This window comes from Chiroxiphia lanceolata, chromosome 9 (assembly GCF_009829145.1).
Source record: "Chiroxiphia lanceolata isolate bChiLan1 chromosome 9, bChiLan1.pri, whole genome shotgun sequence".
Lineage (NCBI taxonomy): Eukaryota > Metazoa > Chordata > Aves > Passeriformes > Pipridae > Chiroxiphia > Chiroxiphia lanceolata.
The window spans coordinates 4,608,078-4,623,897 of NC_045645.1; the positions used below are offsets into that span (position 1 = coordinate 4,608,078).

General features: G+C 40.5%; 1 protein-coding gene across 1 annotated transcript in view; it reads right to left on the reverse strand.

Moving 5' to 3' along the window:
• Positions 1 to 15,820, reverse strand: part of EIF2B3 (eukaryotic translation initiation factor 2B subunit gamma) — a 100,086-nt gene that overhangs the window by 51,094 nt on the left and 33,172 nt on the right. The window lies entirely within an intron of this gene.

Sequence of the window (15,820 nt, forward strand, 5' to 3'; positions counted from 1 at the left end):
ATTAAAAAAGACAAACCACAACAACAGTCAGAGACTACATTGAGCTGTTCAAGACACCTGTAACTGCATTTCTGGTCAGAGGTTATTAAGGAGAGATATTTCACTCCACAACCGAAGCTGTCTCTAGTTCCATTTTTCCTCCTTTGATGTCTGCATTTCATTATGAAGTCTGAATGAACATATCTTACCAGTATATTCTATCCAACTTTCTTTGCTTAATCCAGAACATGCTAAAGTCAGATGCTTGTGATCATAATCACTTTTATTATTTAGTTAGCCCAGCAGAAGGATCACTCACAAATTGGGCATACATATATATATATATATATATATATATATTTTCAGTGTGATAGTATTGGTTTATACATATATTTATATATAACCCAATACTACCACACTGAATATTTAGTAACACCAAAGCTGCAAGAATATCAGGTGTTCTAGTAAGCCATTTTTCAGTGTATTTCTCAATGAATGCATTGAACTAGCAAAGTATTTAAATCTTAACATTTTATGACTTAGGTGGCATTTCTCAAGCATGCCTTTCAATTCAAGCTAGGCATATTTTTGACTATAACAAAATTCCTCGAGTCCCATTTGCAAAGGAAAGCTCCTATAATACTAGTACAACACTTTGCAGTGAAGTATGTAGTACTAAAAAAAAAATGATATATGCACTTTCAGTAGATTACTTCATTAACAAAACATGAGCTCACCTAGCAATGCTCCAGTACTGATGTTATCAGTGGCCCAGATGTTGCTGTGGAAGTCAGCCCAAATAGCAATGTTCCTTATGCAAAGAGGATAGGGAATCCACTAATTTTAATGAGGTCTTGCAGTTGGAAGTCAGCAGACTCCCTCCTGTTCTGCATCCTGAGAATGGTTTCCACATTTTGTGTATTTATGAGGGGGAGAAATCTCACATCTTCTCTGAGAAGAGCTCCCTTGTATTTATGTAACGAATACAATAGTCTACTGGGAAAATGAACAAATCAATGGAACAAGGCAATAAATATGTAAAAATATAGAAATGGATGCAGTATGGGAAGGAGAGGGGAAAACGGGAGGAAAAATCTCCAATTCTTAACTTGAAGATGACAAACGTGACAAAAGTTCCTTTAGTGCCAGAATGTCAGATTTCTCCTCTCGCTATTCAAGATCTATCACAACCCTGCTTAAACACCAGGCAGGGGAAGGCTGCAGGGGTTAGGCACCAAGCAAGGGCACAAAACAGGAACCCCCCAGTAAAAGCTGGTTCTGTTGCTGTGTCTGTGTGCAGTCTCCCCACCTGCAAACTGGAACAAGGCTATTTAGCCACACCGCAGGACACTGAGGATTTGCGGGCAGAAGTTTGTATCTGCATGCAAGTATTGTACCAAGTTTTTCCGTAGTTAAGCAACTTTGTTATAAAGTTATACAAAATCAGTGGAAGTGGACAAACAGTAGCACAGTGCTGTCCTCTAGCTCCTCCATCACACACAAAAAACCCCACAAAAAGCAGCCAGACAACAAGACGTACTGAAATGCCACTCTGAGTTAGCTTTCAATGTAGAATATACTAACAATAACAGAACATCATGCTGGACAAGAGGGAGGTCCCACAATGAAATCCTCTGAAATACAGACCACCTAAGTGATTTGCAACAGAATAGTCCCAGAGATTAATATTATAATCACAGCTTCAAAGGTCAAACAGGCAAGTTTGGGCACATGCATAAACAAAGCTGTGATTTCTGTAAACCAGACTCGAGGAGAGAATAGCCACACTAAACCAGACTGATAAGAGCACTCTATCATAACAAGCCACTAAAGATAATGCTAATTTTCATTGACTAGTACTTAAACCAGTTTATCTTCAGGTAAAAGCAAAGGAGCCAAATAATCTAACAGATAACAGCAAACTCCATCACCATTTCAAATGAGCATCTGGTTACTAATATCGAGGGCCACACTCCCTTCTCATGCCTCTGATCTCCCACTCCATCAGCTAATCTTTACAACATATGAAAAATGAGCCCGTCGCAAGGAGCAGCCGATACGGAGAGAATCGAATAACAAACAATGCACGAGCTGACGCACCTAGACTTACTGCTCCGGGGGAGATAATACAGAAGGCTTTTAATTATACCATCAAAGCAAGGGAGAAGGTACTAGGAGGGGCTGGCTGCAGATGGTTAAGTGTTAATGAATGCCGGGTTGGGTGGTTTATCAAAAGAAAAAGCCTGGATATGTATCTGAGAGGGTCACCCTTGAGATGAAAGTTGTAACAGCCATTGTTGGGGCTCTTTAATGAGCGAGGAATGTCAAATGTGTACCCGCTAAGAATCATACCAATTACTAAATGAACTTCGGTTCAATCTAGCAAATGTAATCAAGCACAAGTCATTAAAATACATGGTAAAGCTCCCGTTGGTGCTGCCACTATAGTGTCTATTATTGTGTGTGCTCCCGTGCAAGGGAGGGGGCTGCTCCCAGTTGTAAGCTCTGTGTGTTATGTTAAGTGATGGCAGGTTTTAGTCCTAATGATGAGGCACGAAGGGCTCCCTGGCAGAAAGTCGACAATGAGGAGCCTAGGAGAGATCTGTGGAGAAGTCAGGGAAAGATCAGCAATTAAAAGCGCAATTTCAAAGAACGCAATTTAATGGGTAAAATTAGCTTTTATTAGCACATAATTCCACAAAATCCTGACTCGGGACGAGGGTGCATAAAGGTCTGCAACAGTCCTTAGAAAGGTCTGTGCCCGTAATTCCTGACACGCCATTGTGAAATAATAAGCAGTACTAACAGGATTGATGCATGCTTCATACATGGCATTGCTTTGAAAGTGGAGCCTGGGAGCTTTTCTCTCCCTGATAACCTCCCTCAGGATTTCCTCCCTCAGGGAAATCAACCACTGATAGAGCAAACTTCCCTTGTTTAAAGGCAAAAAGTCGGACAATTGTTTCAACTGTAAACTAATTAAGAGAGATTACCACCAAGAGCTGGAGGTTCCAACCAGCCCTGCACTCCCACTGACAGTGTGATAATGCCAGGCTGGGGTCAAAATCATAAATCTGAAGGGAGCACACACAATGCTTAAAGCCAAAAAGCCTCTCTACTAAGCATGGGATATTGCCACATTAACCTCACCACCTCACAAATAAACTAGCTGAGAAAGAGAAATCCCATGGCCTCTTTCCCTTTAACTTCATACAGCTGTTGACGGAAAATATGAAGGTCTTTAAATAAGCTCAAGGACCTGAGGCTGTCCGTACTCTAACACTAATCCAAGCAATGACACAATAAAAATCCAATCATACCTGCTATAAACCTGGCTCCTGAGCTGATACCTGAATTACATCCACCATGGGCTCATGGGGTATTAGTTCATCTTCCTCCTCATCCTTCCAAAGTAAATAAATAACAGCACACTAAGTACAAACTATGTGTTCCACACTAGTTTCTTTTCTAATTAATGGCATGTAGCTCACACAGTCCATGCAGCCAAACAGTCTACCACATTCTTCCTATCCCTCACACTGTGAACTGTATTCCTGTGTGAAGCAGCAGTGCCATCCAGTTCAAACACACGGTGCTGACCCCTGCCTGTCTGCACCGACGTGGTGCTCTCGTGTTGATACAAAGCCAGTGTACAGATCAACACGCAGAGAAGTCTCACAGCAAAAGCTGCCAGACCACCTTTAATGTCTCAAGCATTCCTGCTTTTAAAGGAAAAAAAAATAATCCCTAAATCGCATTGCTCATTTACGGGACAGCTCTTGGCTGTAAACTCACCAATAATAAAAGACCACTGTTACACTGGCTCTTCAAAAATCCCAGACACCTTATGACCTTAATTTTTTTTTTAATTTTTTTTTTTTTTTTTCCAGAGTGCTTTTGGCCAAAAAGATCCCAAAGCACTTAGCCAAATGAATGTCCCCACTGTATGCCGGGCCTCCTTTGCCCACCGGTGAAATGCTGCCACCTCTGGGCTGAACAGCCGCGGTGGTGGAGGCGCTGGCCGGGACCCCCCCGTGCCCGGGGCTGCCCGGTGCCCCTCACCCGCTGGCTGCAGAGGAGCAGGGGTGAATCAGAGGATGCTGCTTCTTGGGTGGAACAGCCGCTTCAGTTCTGGCTGTGGGGGATACCTCAGTGATGGGAGAGCACTGGCACGGAAAGGGGCACCCGAGAGCTCAAGATGGCACAGGCTACTATGAGGCGTCTCACGAAGCGTGCCAAGGGTTGGGCGAACCTGTTTCCCAGCTCAGAAGCATCCCCTCACCATGTCCCTTCCTCCAGTTTTGTAACAATCTTATTTAAAAAGACAGGAGGACAAGATGCACTTTGGTCCTCCCTTGAGGACCTGGCAACTGCCCACCATCCATCCCATCCACCCTCACAGCTGCTGCAGCTAAAGAGACACTGCACCAGGAATGGGAAGTATTTTCCAAACGAAAATGTTTTATTGATCTAGTGACCTAAGTTGCTTGAAAGCCTTCCGAATAATAAATATTTTTCACTTAAAACCTTCACCACATGCCATTTTTCTTTGTTGTATTATGTTATTAATATACCCATGAGACTATAATACAAACTATGAACCTACTTCTGACAAAAACATGCTGAAAACTTTTTGGTAAAGGAACAAACTTTCATTGAAAGCCAAAGATTAAATCATTTTCCCAAGTATAAAGAGTATAGGTTAGCAGTCAGAACTCAGGATTAATATTTGCTCAAGGTCAGTAATGGTTTACAATAAGCCAGTGTGACCTCCCTGTAGAAAGAGTCGTTTTCTTGGCACCAATGCTGTGCTTTAACGTTAACATCTCTCCTGACTTCGATGCTGAACAGCAAGGGTGCCAACGGCTGTGCAGCGAGCTCATCCCAGGAACTTATAAAAAATGTTTTTCTTCATCCTGCTTCAGCTCCCCCATATGAAAAAGACAGTAACAGTAATTCCTCACCCACCCCAAGTCTGAGAAGTGCTCCCTGAGGGGTGGACAGCCACGGTGCTGGATGCACGTGCATCCCCCCCGGAACACACCAGACACAGCTGCTGGTGAAAGCATTTCCCTAAACCTGGTTCTAAGGGTCCTCTCTACCATACTGAGTGCAAATAGCTGTAGGAAATAACACAGAGGCTGGGCTGCCCACACACTGTTGCCCCTCTTCTCTTTCTCTGCCGCTGGAAAAACAGAGTTCGAGCGAATATTTTATACTCTATGGACACTTTTATACCAGATTCAAGTCTGCTAGAGTCCCCTGATTGCTACATAGAAACTGGGAAAGCAAAAGAGAGAGACCAAAATGATAATAAGCCTGGAGTTTGGTGTGAACAGAAGAGAATACACTGTGAAGGAGGGCGGGGACTGCCAGAGACATTATTAATAGGTTTTACCCTTGAGCTCTGGCAGCTACTTGTTCTATACACAGAGGAAAAGGATTAATCAAGCCTTGCACGTAAAGGTTCTTTCTATGGTCTGCCAAAATATTTAAAGCACTATATACAAAGTGTAAGCCTTATTATTATACACATTCAATGTAATCATCTTATGCTACAGTTAAGGCCAGGATGACAATAAAGTAGATTATTGTGCACTATAACCAATTCAATTCCAACACAACGGGACATGGCTTAGTCACTTAGTTCAGATTTGGTATTTGAGCTTATTTTTCTTATGCTGGACTAAACTGTGATTTAAGAGATTTAATCAAGCTTTGGGAAATGCTTTCTTTGCTAAAGAAGGAGAAAGAACTAAAAGTCTGCACCTGGCAACCGTAATCATTTCCAATTTTCAGCTCATTTTGCTTCCTACTTTGTGGAAATTCACCTTAGTAAATAATTGTTCCCTAAAATCACCAGGGCTGAAAGGATGACAACACATCAGAGGAACAAGTTTTAAGAAAACAACTGAAGCTGGAGGATTGTACAGAGGCTACTGAAGAACAGCAGCTCCTGCTGATCCCTCCTACGCCAGTTCCCAAAGGGCTGAGCAGCAGACATATGATATATTTTCTTAAATCAAATAATTACAGTAAATGCATGGGAAACAGTGAAACTGAATACTGGGTCAAAGCTGCAGGTCACTAGCAATATATAGCAAGGCTGACACAATTTCTTCATGTCAATGGCCTACACTCAAAGGCAAACAAAACAATGCTGAGCCTTCCTTGACAAAGCTCCAAAGACCTTCTGCACCTTCCAGGTGAGGTGAGTCTTACTTAGAATCTTTGATCTGCAAAATTTGGGAATTTAAGGCAATGGCATACCTTCGGACTACTAAAACACACAGGCAAAAAATAAATTCTCCCTCCCCCAACCGTAAATTGCAAGTAAAAGTAGAAGAAAAAAAACAACCCAAAGCTGAAATAAGCATAAAAGTGTTTCCCTGTACTTCACAGGGCCCAGGAGCAGAACAAACTGAAGCTGTCACAAATACACTTGGGTTTCCCATTGTGAGTAGCCATCCAGGTACCTCATGAAAATCACCTACTTCTGCACCACCAGTTTATTAAAATTAAAAATCCCTCTTTAAACCTGTCACTGTGCATAGGCCATAGCTGACCACTCACTTCCCTTATCTAGGATCTGAGAAGCAAATGGGTTCTTTATGATAGAAGGTGCACGTGAAGTATCTTCTTTAGAAGATACTTCCATTCAAAACAGTTAAGTTTCACAGGACTGAAGAACAACCTGACAAGAGCCTGACAGGGTTAGAAGGAAGAAGAGGAGGAGAGAAGAAGGAAAAGAGCACTACATGTTGTTTGTCAGACAATGCAGCACCTGGTTCCCACCTACACTTAGTCTAGAAAGCAAGAGGACACAAGCTTTGAATCCAAAGACGGTAAAAATTCAAGTGTAATGGTTTAAATTACTAAAATCTACCCAAATCCAGCCCATGTAAATCCAGCCCCTCAGCAGTAAATATGGCAATGCTCATTTCCTTCATGTACTGCAAGCGAATTATACTTTGCTCCTGCTCCTCAAGGGTCTGCACCTTCCTCAGCTGATGCTTTGACCTGTGTTTTCCTTCGATTTCCCTCAGTACCTACTGCTGCTGCCTCACTTTTGATTCACAATAAGCTTTTGCTGCTGTACCTATTCGCATCTCAACTCCAGTGGAATCTGGACACTGTAGCACTTGGCACGGTAACCATGCTGAAAATATCCCAACAACTGAAAGGGTCAAATATTTAATTAGATAATGAGAACAGCTTTATCTCAGGCAGAAATTAAAGTGGGCACAAAACCTGGCTCTGCCGCCACTACGGAGGGTGTGACTGGCAGGACACAGGCTGCTCCACGTCTCAGCAAGGCTGAATGGGTACACAGAAGAAAAATACATTTTAGGGGGAATTATGCTAAGGAATCAGCAGTCAGACTTCATGAATCTTGCTTCCCTATAGAAAAACAGAGGGGGAGTGTTTCCCAACTTGGTTATATGAAGTCACGGCTCCACCTGTGGATTCAGACACACCCTCAAAGATGCACTAGTCTGGATTTAGGACAACATCAACCTTGAGCCATGGCATTTCAGGTCAGTGAGAGCCATCAGAGCTCAGGATATCATCAGCTTTAGAGTACAGCCCAGTTCTGCAGTGAGAAAACACCCCAAGTGACAGGACCATCACATGAGAAATGCAGGTATATTAATGTTCTTTTCTAGTTTAAAAGAACATATACTATTTATCTACTAATATTTTGACGGTATCAAATAAGAACTTCATTAAAAGAAAGCCTTAAAATATAACTCTTTTTTGCAGAGTGAGAACAGAATTAAAAACCAAAGGAGAACTGAAGTCAGACTGAAGCCACTTGCAGACATCTCTCATCTTTTCAGCTCAAAAGAACTTTATGATTAATTCTTTAATAGCTAATCGGCCTTTTACAAAACGCCATTAGAAAGACCATGCAATGGTAAATGTATCAGGAAAAAAAAAAGAAAAAAAGACTAGATACAGAAGACTATCATTACCACAAGATGACCTTAACATTGAAATTTGCATTTTTTTAAATGAGTAATTACAGTGGTTACAACCACACTGGATTAGTTTCTGGTTAGACCAGATTACTCATGATTTAAAATTTCTAGATTTGTCAATAGCTATAACAGAAGTTGTTGCTTTGTACTACTATAAGTAACTGAGCTTAGACCTAGAATACTTTCAGGAAGATGCTAAAGTTGGAGCACTACAGCATTAAGCTCAGCTGAACAAAAACATACACTGCACTGAAATTGTGTATTTTCACAATTTAAATATTATTTTTTATAATTTTTAGCTGCAGTTACAAAGTCCAGTTTTTGGCCAAAATTAGCACGTATTTTTTTGCTATGATAAGGAGACACCAGCATATTACTTGTCTGGAGACAGTGTAGCTTCAGCAGTGAAATAAAGAGGAGAAATGTCATTAGTCTAAAATTCAGTGGTCCCAAACAGTGAAAACAGTAGTAGAGAACCATTTCCAGCACAGATCACAAGCTTGTATTGAAAAGCAAGACACAAGACAGCAACTGAACCCTCTGTTGCTTGTGCCACCAGTGAGTTAAACCTCACAGCCCAGAAGCAATTAACTGGTCATGGCAAGGACCACAGTTCAGATGTTCCATCATTTACTCTTAGAAGAACCCTCTGTACAAAGATTAGGGTGGCAACAAATCCAATCCTCACCCTTTGCAAGGCTAAACCCATGGTAGGACAATTTCCTCATCTTGAAACATTTAGCCCAACAGAAAGAAAAAGCAAATGGGTAGTGGATGACCTGAAGATTATCATTTACAGTTTTACATCAACCTCAAATACTATTAAAACAAAACAACTTCTATTCCCTTCTTGCTTGGAAAAGACTGGGACCATTCTGTCTGTGGTTGTGGACTGTTTCAGTATTATCCAACTGCATAAACGAAACTAGTGTCAAAATTAAGTTTTAAATGGCTTGAGGTTTATAGGAATTAAAGAAGGAAAAATTAAATTTGAAACTCTGCTTGTTTACTAGCACTAATTAAATATGCCAGATTTCTGGGCAAGCTTCCTAGCCTGTGGCTACTACGTTACTGGCTTGTAAAACAGTCAACAAGTGCACGAGTACAAAGCACAAATACAATAACAGAGATTTCGTGTACAGTCCTGCCCTTAGTTTATAAAGAAAAAAAACGTACTAGAACCAATCTGTAACTATAAAGACCTGTGCTAACCCTCTAGACTATATTAGTAATATAAAAAAGGGCCAAGTCTACAATGGTTGCTTTCGCAGAGACAGTTAAAAAAAAAAAAGTAAATGCAGAGAGAGGTAAAAAGCAATAAGCACAATCAAAATGAACAGGAAGCCTTAAAAGACCAGTTTACTTCTAAAAATTCCATGCTTCTGGGCTCTGCTTTCAAAATAATTTGCTATTAAAAATAAAAGGGAGGTTTTGCACTGCAACAGAAGAGGTGGGTCTGATTATTCCCACCACAGAAGCCACGCTCCTCACAAATAGATTTTATTATTATATTGGAATTCACTATAAAATAGGTTTATTCTAAAGAGCTGGAATTGCACATTTAATGGGAGCATAGGCCATATTGATAAGTGTATAGTCCTTTACACTCTACTCTTTTAAAACAGGTAATATCTTCACGTTCTACACTTTAAAGAAACCAGGACAACAAGCCCACAGTCTGTGAGGAAGCTACAAACCAACCAAGAAAGAACAAACTAAAGCCAACTCAGAAAAAAGGAGCCTCTGGAGACAGAACAAAATGCAATGGGGTACCTGCATCAACCCCAGGTAGGGAGGGGAAGAAGAAGGAGGGACAATAAGAGGCCACAGACTAAACACTGTTCTTTGCACATCCTTCTTTCAGGAAAAGCTCCCCATTTACTTTCTGTGGCTGAAGCAGCCGTTTCTACAAAAGCAGCAAGCAACTCTTAATGAAAAAAAACTTGAGGACAATTTGCTGCCTCAACAGCTTTAACATGAACAGCCTTTCACAGCAATTCAAATTAATGTGTGTTCCCACTGTACAGTAGTCTTGCTCAGCTTTAAGGAAACCAGGAATTATGCATCAATAAAAATTCAGCCACGCCAAATATTCTGCTGTAAAAAGAGGCATAAACATATAACTCTCCAGTTTCCAGAATCACGTACGTGAGGCAAAGGGAAATTATATAAAAATAACTAGGTTTTTGTTTACATCTCAGATTTAGAAGAGCAATTCCAGAAACTAAACTGCTTCCACAGAGGCATTGATTTAATTAGCCTGCATAGCAAGCTTTATTTGTATTCAGACCCCTGATGTACATTGATACAAAAGAAGAAAAAATACACAGTGGATACACACAAAATAATTGCCTACATTTCTTCTATGCCAGATGCAGGTAGGAATTCTCAAACACACTTTCATGGGCTCTTCCCTACATGCAAGTGATCCTTTTATAATATACACTAACTATGTATGTTTTCAATTAAAAACATGACTGGATCGATTGGATCATATATTTTTTCAAACCAGCCAAAAACCAAAACACAAACTGAAGCCACGAAGGAATTTCTGGAAGTACAAACCATAACATACAACATACAACAGTTCTACTTTTGGCAACAAGAATAATCACCCCTGATTTTGAAACAAAGCTAGAACTGACAGCAGTGCATAAATACAAGCTGTCATTCAGCAATGAAATAACTACAGTAATGAACAGTACTCAGAAATTCTAAAAAACCCCCCACTGGTCAAAATCTCAGCTTAGCAAAAAAGCACAAAATGACGAAGTAACAGCAGAACATTGGCTTCTTACTTTTTGATAACTGTTAATCTCAGTTTCGGGTCTTACTATTCAAAAGGATGACGACGTGTTCCTCAGAGATGTGAACACTGGATTCTCCTCAGGACACAAACACTGGCAGGGAGGGTGACGTTTTTGCTTGAGGTAACAAATGGGACTACTAAGAATGGGGTCTCACACTTTCTTCCCCACTGTATTTTGATCCACATTACTACAGACTTTGACTGCTTGACCTTCCTCATGTTAGATTTAAAAGCCAAAACATCCCAGAATTCTGGGAATAAATACAGCTCAGTTTGGCTTTCACCTCTTCACCATACAGTAACTTTTCAGGCACTGCCCAATGATAAAAGCATTCATCAGCTACCTATCAGCATTATCTAGAATGTAGGAAAGAAAAGTATCCTAAGACAACTTCAGAACACAGCAATGAAGGGGCAGACTTCTTTGCAGCAGGTTACTCAACTGTGCTTCAGCTCCAGCATTTGGCATTTCTGATGTTCATGGCATTCTTGGTTTACAGGTTCATTATAACTTCATTTATGCACATAACCTTTCTGAGGCCACCGCTTAGTAGGGCAGTATCACCTTGTTTTATTACCATAGCCCATCATTCAGAAAACATTAACTCTTTCTGTTTATGGATAAAATTGTCATTAAAAAAGGCGAAGAACCAGATCACACAGAGCAGCCCAAACCAACCTGGAAGATGTTTTACAACAGATCACTTGCAAAACCAGCTGTCGTTTTTAAAAAGTTTAGGACAAATGAAAGCAGTAAAGTCTTTGAAGTGATCACTTTCCAGAGGGAACTACTTTTCTACTGTAAAAGTAAGCCATTGAAGAACTACATAAGATTATACTCTTGTTTGATATTTGCATTCTGCTGGATCCTGAAAGTGCTGACCAAAGCTGTACATAGGGGTAACAAAACCACAATCCTGATCTCAGAATTTAAAAGCTGCCATCAGGTGGCCAAACTGGAAGCAGGAGCAGCAAACAAATGCAAGGATTGAAGAAACATAAACATCACTTTTTCTCCTTTAAGGAGAATAAAATGGACCTGACAAAGCCCAGATGAGACTACTGTTTTAATGCAGTAGAACTGGCTCCTACCAAGGAGTCCTCCTGGTACTTCCACAGCGTGCCCTGAGCCCCTGCAGGATGCACAAGTTCAGGGGCTGCTCTGCCCCTGCATGTGTAAAGAACCACCTTATCTACAAATTTAATTGTGTACACTCAGGAGTAGTGGCTTGTTAATGCAAAGGAAAATATATTTAATTTTCCCCTGTATGCCCAGTGCCTTTGTACAAAAAACCCTGGAGAATTAGTAAACTGAAAGGAAATTAGAGACAGTGGAGTGGTAAGAACAGCAGTGCATAATAACGTAACACACAATAAACTACACGATAATAAATACTACAGGTGTCTGACATGCAGGAATGCAAGTGCTGAAACTGAAAACCTAGGTTCAAAAATGATCTGTAGCTCACACTGGATGCAGTGTTACATCAGCTGCTTCCTGCAGGTCGTTTTAACAAGTACTATTCTGATTCTAAAGGTGGGAAAGCCAAGAGTTAATAACCCTGTTCTGAGAGCAGCATTCTACATTTATACTACTGACAAACATTCATGAGTTATGCCCCTGTGAGACAGGAAAGTAATATTGCATTCATTTTAAAAAGCAAAGAAAGTATGAGAGACAAACATTAAGTGGATTTCTCAAGGCCACAAAGCCAAGTAGAGAAGTCAGATCTCTTTGTAAATTAATTACAAAGCATTCTTAATGCAAACAGATGATAACACACCAATTCCTACTAAATTTTATCCCTTCCAGTACCAGATCACCTGTAGATCTAGATAACTCTTCCTCTGTAAACACAAAGGTTGCTTATTTTAATGGTTCTCTACAACAAACAAACAGATAAACACTTCTATTTTTTTCCAAAGACAAGACAACTTTTCTGCAAATCATTTAAGTCAATGGTTGTCCAGGACGTGAGAAGTCATTTTTTACCCCAGGCAGGAGGTTATTTCCCATCTCATATGAAGGTCTGCAATCTGTGTAACATCCCTAATGTCTTACCCCTTCTTTTCAGTTGACAAATATGAAGGGCGTTAAAAAAAATGCTTAAGTCTGCTTTTTTCCAGGTTGCTTTGTTCATATAATTACGTAAATCAGAAAACACACAAGAGTCCTGCGTTCTAAAGCTACACAGCCATGAGGTACATCTAAAACAAACACGTGAAAGAGACATATTCCTTAAATATGAAATATATACTATTTTCTCAAAGGAAAAGATATAGAAAAACACACCAGCAAGCACTAATTTGTCTCGCTGATCTATCCCCTCCATAGCCAGAGGCTACTTTTAACTACACTGACTCAACATAGGAATCTGAATTGTATAAATCAATGTCTCAATTAACATTTTGTTTAGGAAGAGTTAGGGAAGAAAAACAGAGTGTAATCATTTGCTAGCACAGTGGCTCCAGAGGTCTGGGAGCGCGTGCAAGAAGAATGGAGCTGAATGTGGGAAGGGTCCATTATTCTTTCAGTAGTGTCTGGTGCTGCAAAGTATGTGCTTGCATACTTTCCTACTGGAAAAGCTTAAGTCTTCAGTAGCTCCTTGGTCTGGGAAAATGGCAGGCACCCAAATGCTAACCCAGGGATCTAGGAAGGAGATCTACCTAAAGAACAATATTTTTCAAGTGGCCTTAGAAGTGAAAAAAGGCCATAAAAAGAAGTCTCATTCCCAAGGGATTTTACTTCTTCTGTCTGGCTGCTGTTTGTCAGGTGCCATTCCCCGCACATATCCCCAGCACATTCTAATGTTAGAATGGAGAGAGGGCCTCTCTGAAAATAATCACACTTGCTGAAAGACCAGCCCTGCAAAAATACCTCTCACAACAGTACAAACAGAAATCAGACTTCTCGCCCGATACTTTAGTTGAAATTTATGGCACTGCTGGCTGTGATTCTGTTATTACTATTCTACCTGGCTAAGGCTCAAAGTCACAGAAGTGGGAATTTCAGAGGTATTTTCAGAAATGATGTAGCTCATTTGAGGGGGAAAAAAACCCAACCAAAAAAATATACTTAGTTCTACAAATGCTGTACCAATGCATCAGTGAACAAAGCTATATATTACCCATATACGTATACACATATGAACACATGTACCACAGAGATGGGACAGAGCAGTTAAGGACACACATGGCCTCTGAAATGATATTTAATGCTACTCCTTGGGAATAATAAAGCAAAGAGGGGGAAAATAAAATCAAAGGGAATACTGGAAGACAGTCTGTTGTGCTTTTGCAAATATCACCAGTTGCTGGACGATTAATATGCAGAAAAACTATAAGATGAGCTTGAACGAAAATTTCCCCGATTTCTTACTGGTCTGCTTCCAACCCTCAGAGTTTAATTAAAGTCTATCTGTCAGATTTTTCTGTCTGAAGGCCCTAAATTATTCCCTTTTTAAGACTCCCTGTACTGACTGACCCAGATTTTTTAAACTCTTGAGCTTCCACTAACCTAATTATGAATACACACACATATACATTTTTTTAAAAGGTTAAAAAATGTCAAGATGATTGAAATATAATAAGTAATACCAACAGCTGCTGCTGGCCAATATGCAGGTACATGCAAGTCATCCTTAGAATGAGTAACTGGGCAAGATACAGTATGTACTGCCAGTTCACATATCAAGACCTAGCAGCCACCTCCTCTTAATTCTTAACAAAGTATATATTTGGTGCCTGGGGAAGGAAAGTTCTACAAGAAATCTCCAAGAGAAGTGGATACGAAGTTTTACTGCTTGCAAAAGGTATCTCTATCTAATCTTCTCTAGCTAGGGAAATGGTGCTATAAATTTGATGAAGAAAGGAAGGATTTAAAGCCAGAGAAAATTAGGATTTCTCAAAGCAGAAACACAGAGAACATGCTGCCCTTAGGAATAGATCTCTGCTATTTACTCGATCTACTGGAAGAACTCCCGGGGAGCATGTCTTAGCAAGAGAAAGGAAAGTTTGCTATGCTCTTCATTTCCTGTGTAATTCCAGAAACTGCCAGCACAATGCTGTTTGGGGAGAACCACACTACAGCTATTCAACAGGGAATTCAGCATTGTATTCTGAATGAATGGAAACATTCTGAAAGATATATATTTGCTGCGAATAAAGTAGAATGCGAACCCAGTAAGGATGTGAGGCCACGTACACCTTCAACCAGTTAATTGTAAATTCGGACTCTTTCCATTATGACTTTTGCAATATTCTTAGCAGCATGAAACATCACAGTAAATTACCCGGGTTAGAGTTCACGGTAGCCACGAAGTAAGTGTAATAAATCAGCACTAAAAATATTATGCAACTGCAGTTCAACTGATACCAAGTGTAGCTGATTTTAATGGAGAGGCCATCTACTTTGATGCATCCCTGCAAGTTACTGATTTGGGATCTCAGTGACTAAGATGAAGGAAAGGCTCTCCAAAATCTGGATTTCTTAGAATAAACTACACGAATGGTTCCCTGCGAAAATCCCAAGGGTATTTCCCTCCTGCCCACAGCAAAAGTCTTCTGCTAAGCACAATGATTTAAAGGATTTAAAGAATGCATCAATAACGCAGAACAGTAAGGGAACCCCAAACTACGGCTGGGCTCATGAGCCAGGACCTCAGCCCTAAGCAGAATCAGACCTTTTAACTGAAGAGGAACAGTCACATGCCTCATTTCACCCTTACTTTGCTTTAAACTAGGCCGTTTCCTCCCCCCCATATTCCACATTGGCTGATAAATTCCCCAACGGCGGGTGTTAACTAACTCCGCATTCCAGTCTGCTCTGCGTCATGGAGTTCCACATCCCGCTGATGAGGAACACATGGTGGACATGTGGTAGGGGAGAGCCTGACAGCGCTCACACAAGCAGGGATAACCCCTCTGACCTTTGGCTTTTTTCTCTCTGTACCATCCCAACCACACAATGAGGAGTCTGTGCCCCTCTGTCACGTACTGGTCATTCTGGGATCACTGGACACAAGCTGAATCCCTAAGATTTCAACACTGA